We start from the raw sequence: 6,000 nt of genomic DNA on the forward strand, positions 1-6,000 counted from the left end.
GTTCATTTCAAAATTCATCTGACCTAAATGGGTCTAAATGTATTTTACATGAAGCATAACACAAAGGTGTCTCTATGAATGGTGGAACGTAAGACCACTGTAACGGTACAGCAACGCCATTTTATAATGTTGCCTAAGCTAAGCTAAACTAAGCTAAGCCATTGGAAGAAAAAAATATTGCAAAAATACAGTATAGGTGTAATATTTCAACATTAAACAAACTGTATAAAAAGCATAGCCTATTCTTTCTATTTGTGCACAATTCTTGGTTTAAGAGTATGCAAAGCACTAAGGAATAAGTACGTTCTCTTGCACTGATAAAGGAAATTGCACCAGTGTTGTGTACTGTATCAATTAACTGCACACCAACCAAGAGTTGCAAGCCGTTGGTAAAGGACACGTAAAACACACACTTACTGTACACACACCACCGAGAGTAAACAAATATACAATGTGAATATTACACTTTTCACAAATAGTGTCAAAAGGATGAATCAATACTCAAAAACAGGATGAACACAAAGACAATATAAACCTGAAAAAGAAACAGTTGAGAAAACATTTAATAGAGAAAACAAAATATTACCATTAACTTTCCGAAAACAAGCTTTTCTACATTCTAGGAAGAGAACTGTACTAATGACATCACCTTTTACAGAAGGAAGGTTAACCATAAAATGACCATTTCCTCCACTTAAATACTAGTTAAAACAAATTCAAGGTTATCATCTTAAGGCAATAAAAATAAATGATTGTCTATATTGAATCAGTAGTTTGAGTTATGTAAAAGTGAACCTCATACACCATTTTTTCCAGATACAGAATAGCAAGCTGATCATCATATGAAATACACAAGATTGTAAATACTTAAATGTTAACACTAAATACTTCTTTGGTAAATTAGATGTAAGAGAGACTATATTTGGTATACCTTTGGCTATTTGAAATAGTATTTAGGCTTTTAGTTTTACAGCATCACATATGAAGAACAGGGCTCAGGGCTTTCGAAATTAAATTAACAAAAAATAAGTACTTGAAATTCACATTGGAACATACACTGTATATACACACAAAAGTATGTGTACACCCCTTCAAATGAGTGGATTTGGCTATTTCAGCTACACCCAGTGCTGACAGGTGTATAAAGTGTGCAAAGTTGTCATTAAGGCAAAGGGTGGCTACTTTGGAGAATCTCAAATATAATACTATTTTTGCACAGGGTCACCGCAACTCATTGCATATAGGATAGGACAGTTTTTGTTCACGGATTTGCCCCAGCAGATCTGTCCCCATCATGGTTGGAGGCTCCTCCCTGTCCTGCCACAGGCCTGTGATCGGATTGGTGGTTGCTGTTCTTTTCAGTTCCTGCTTTGCGCAGGGTCAGATGGTTGATTGCTGATCAGAGTCTCTCGTTCTCTTTGAGCTGGTCACTGAACTGTTATGAAAGAGAACTCTTGATAAAACTTGTCTGCATAGCAATGGAGTTAATCAGTCTAGCATAGGGACTCGAGTCAGTGTTAATACACAACTTTGCCTACAGGGATCACTACAGGTGCTGGGTTGAATAAAGAGAACATACAGAAACAAAATCAATGAATGTTACATTTATATCTAAGCCAGTGGAGGCTGCTGAGGGGAGGACGGCTCATAATAATGGCTGGAACGGAGTCAATGGAATGGCATACAACAATACCATTGGCCTCAAACACATGGAGACCACGTGTTTGATACCATTCCAGCAATTCCACTCTAGCCATTACCAAGAGCCCGTTCCCCAATTAAGGTGCCACCAGCCTCCTGTGACCTAGGCCTATTGGCTACATTGAAGTTCTATCAGGCATTAGTGCGTAAGCCTAAGCTTTATGTGCGCCAAATATCCTGCACACTGATCGCCAAAAGCTTTTGGGAATGGGCAGAAAAAGTTCATGTCTATCCACTAAGAGAAAAAGGCCAATGTCAGAGTTTAATTCAATAAGAGATAAGCTGTGAAATGGTGTTGAAAATAAATAGAAGGGAGGGGCCAGAAAAGTTGTTTGGGAAAGATTTGGTGAAGTGGTAAAATACTTATTGTTTTCTATTGTGTTATTGACTTGTTTATTCCATGTGTAACTGTGTTGTTTGTGTTGCACTGCTTTGCTTTATCTTGGCCAGGTCGCAGTTGTAAATGAGAACTTGTTCTCAACTCGCTTACTTGGTTAAATGAAGGTGAAATATATATATTTTTAAAAGACAATGATAGCATGTTACAGTGCCTTGCGAAAGTATTCGGCCCCCTTGAACTTTGCGACCTTTTGCCACATTTCAGGCTTCAAACATAAAGATATAAAACTGTATTTTTTTGTGAAGAATCAACAACAAGTGGGACACAATCATGAAGTGGAACGACATTTATTGGATATTTCAAACTTTTTTAACAAATCAAAAACTGAAAAATTGGGCGTGCAAAATTATTCAGCCCCCTTAAGTTAATACTTTGTAGCGCCACCTTTTGCTGCGATTACAGCTGTAAGTCGCTTGGGGTATGTCTCTATCAGTTTTGCACATCGAGAGACTGACATTTTTTCCCATTCCACCTTGCAAAACAGCTCGAGCTCAGTGAGGTTGGATGGAGAGCATTTGTGAACAGCAGTTTTCAGTTCTTTCCACAGATTCTCGATTGGATTCAGGTCTGGACTTTGACTTGGCCATTCTAACACCTGGATATGTTTATTTTTGAACCATTCCATTGTAGATTTTGCTTTATGTTTTGGATCATTGTCTTGTTGGAAGACAAATCTCCGTCCCAGTCTCAGGTCTTTTGCAGACTCCATCAGGTTTTCTTCCAGAATGGTCCTGTATTTGGCTCCATCCAACTTCCCATCAATTTTAACCATCTTCCCTGTCCCTGCTGAAGAAAAGCAGGCCCAAACCATGATGCTGCCACCACCATGTTTGACAGTGGGTATGGTGTGTTCAGGGTGATGAGCTGTGTTGCTTTTACGCCAAACATAACATTTTGCATTGTTGCCAAAAAGTTCAATTTTGGTTTCATCTGACCAGAGCACCTTCTTCCACATGTTTGGTGTGTCTCCCAGGTGGCTTGTGGCAAACTTTAAACAACACTTTTTATGGATATCTTTAAGAAATGGCTTTCTTCTTGCCACTCTTCCATAAAGGCCAGATTTGTGCAATATACGACTGATTGTTGTCCTATGGACAGAGTCTCCCACCTCAGCTGTAGATCTCTGCAGTTCATCCAGAGTGATCATGGGCCTCTTGGCTGCATCTCTGATCAGTCTTCTCCTTGTATGAGCTGAAAGTTTAGAGGGACGGCCAGGTCTTGGTAGATTTGCAGTGGTCTGATACTCCTTCCATTTCATTTCCATTTCCTTCCATTTCCTTCCATTTCCATTGCGCTTTTAACGGACCTCTGAGACTATCACAGTGCAGGTGCATTTATACGGAGACTTGATTACACACAGGTGGATTGTATTTATCATCATTAGTCATTTAGGTCAACATTGGATCTTTCAGAGATCCTCACTGAACTTCTGGAGAGAGTTTGCTGCACTGAAAGTAAAGGGGCTAAATAATTTTGCACGCCCAATTTTTCAGTTTTTGATTTGTTAAAAAAGTTTGAAATATCCAATGAATGTCGTTCCAATTCATGATTGTGTCCCACTTGTTGTTGATTCTTCACAAAAAATACAGTTTTATATCTTTATGTTTGAAGCCTGAAATGTGGCAAAAGATCGCAAAGTTCAAGGGGGCCGAATACTTTCGCAAGGCACTGTATATGTGATGATTGTGAGGCGCTACACAAATTCGACAGTCACAAGACGGGACTTCAAATAGGCCTATGGCACGTCAAGGGAACTGTAGCCTACTGTTCAGATGGGTTAGATGGAAACTGACTGTAGGTCTGTAACCACAGTTTTAATATTTCTTGCAGCAAATTGACACACCAAATGTAGATTTTGACTCGACAACTGGAGTGGAGAAATACAATGTATTTCATCATCTTGAAGGTGTCATCATCTTGAATGTGAATGTGCAGTTAGCACCTCTACAGATGGTATCTATCTTTATCAGAATCATACAAGCTGATTGTATTTCCACCACATAAAAGACGCATCTAAGCCAAACTGAAATCTGATCAGAAACATGTTTGGTTTGCTCTGCAAAAGAAGCAGAGATGACAGAGACAACTTTACCAATGTCAACTAGATTGAAGCCTTCCTTCTACCATTTATGACATTATTCTAGTGAGCAAGTGTTTATTTAGTCTTCTAGGGCAACATATAATGACAGAAGAGAAGCTGCACGCATCTAATTATAAACAAGTTGACTAACAAATAGCCTACTAAAATGTCAGAAATTATAAGAAACATAAATTACGCAAAAAACAATCCTCCACCCCCTGTCAAAAAACGTTCTACCTTCTGACTGTAGCCTATGGCGCATTTTTTATATTTGTGGGTTAGGGTCAAGTGTGGGGCCTCAGATTTTCACTTAATCATATATAAAAAATGATTTGCAATTGTGAGCAGGGGCAGGTGAACAAACAACTGACCCAGGTACCACTAGCCTATAGTGAGTAATGCTTACCTTCTTCTGTAACAACTGACCCGGGTACCACTAGTCTATAGTGAGTAATGCTTACCTGCTTCTGTAACAACTGGATTGGTGCCTCTTCGTGATTGACTGTCTCTCGAAACTGTAAAATAAAATGGCAACATCTACAGAGAAACACAGAACAAACAAGCAACTGCACCAGAATACTGTCTCAACTAGCCTTGTGCTGTAACAATGTGTGTAAGGGGTTATCTTGCACATACCTCTGCTACCTCATTACTTAGGCTCCTGCCTCCTCCAACCCGTTGACCCCTTGACAGCCCATACGAGCGGTCTAAAGAAATAACACTTGGTTAGGTTGAGATATTAGCACTGGGGATGTAGTCAGGTGCGTTTGTCATAACCGAGAGGCTTTTCTCAGTGGCGGCAGCAGCCTTCACCTCCTGCAGGTCATCATAGAGCAGTGTGACGCTCTGAGAAAGAAGGAGCCAGTGGGCCAGGTATTCAGCCTCTGGAATCAGGATGAACTCTGCATCCTGTAGTTCCTGTTAGGGAGGATGGACAGGGAGGGACACCAACATTCAGTGGCCATAACCCTCTTTGTTCAGGCTTTTATTATGCTTGTTGTTTTGAGTACAAACATGGCGCAGCCAGACGTGGCAAGAGCTGTCGCAAGTCTGGTTCGTCAGAGACGTTATGGAGGTCTTGATGTGTCATCTTCCTTAGTGCCCCCCCAATCACCCTTCATGTAGCCCTGGCTCACTCTCCAGATCCACAGTGGAGGTAGAGGCCTGGCCCAGGCCTTAGTGTGAACCGACAAACACCAGGACACACCATGTGGTCAGTACAGTACCAAACTGGTATAAAACTATTGACCTGTTCAGATTGTGAATGTAATGATGAAGTAACCAGAGAGACCATGGCCATCTTACTTACCACTGCCAATTAAAAGTCCACTGCTGTTTGAGCAGATAGTTTTAAAGTTGAGAACATTTTCTGTAAACAGGGAACATAATCAATCTCAACTGTATTTTTCAATAAATTATTAGCTGGTGTTAGAACAGAAGTTTAGTGGCTAACCCATGATGAGAATGGTGTGCCAGCCGTGACAGGAGTGGTATGGCACATGGTGGAGGGAGCCTAAAATGGGTTGTGGTAAAGCATTCCCAGGCATCCACATTTCCTGCTTTTCCCCAGGCAAAGATCTGACTGTCTGAAAGGATAAGAGATTAGCCAATATCCTTTCAGAACCTAACCAGGGAATCTACCAGTACTCTCCATTAGATTGAGTCCTACTTTTGTAGCTCAGAGCCGAGGACTCCCTGCTAACAGAATAAAGCGAAGAAAAAAAACAAGCACCACAACTCTAAGCTGCAGAGAATGTTGAAGTTTAGTTGTTTTTCTGACCCTCTGTGGCTGCGATGGTGTCCGCAGGACACTTTGCTG

At 40.6% G+C, this 6,000-nt stretch overlaps 1 long non-coding RNA gene across 1 annotated transcript; it reads right to left on the minus strand.

Annotated features, from left to right (window-relative positions):
• Positions 1–547: 547 nt before the first annotated feature.
• On the minus strand, positions 548–4,888 carry LOC110505554 (uncharacterized). Its single transcript, XR_005039573.2, has 3 exons — positions 4,818–4,888; positions 4,643–4,696; positions 548–1,435 (listed from the first exon to the last, which is right to left on the minus strand). It is a non-coding gene; the product is annotated as an uncharacterized LOC110505554 (long non-coding RNA).
• Between the last annotated feature and the right edge of the window lie 1,112 nt (positions 4,889–6,000).

Source organism: Oncorhynchus mykiss, chromosome 25 (assembly GCF_057628025.1).
Source record: "Oncorhynchus mykiss isolate SJ-2025 chromosome 25, ASM5762802v1, whole genome shotgun sequence".
Taxonomy (NCBI): Eukaryota; Metazoa; Chordata; class Actinopteri; order Salmoniformes; family Salmonidae; genus Oncorhynchus; species Oncorhynchus mykiss.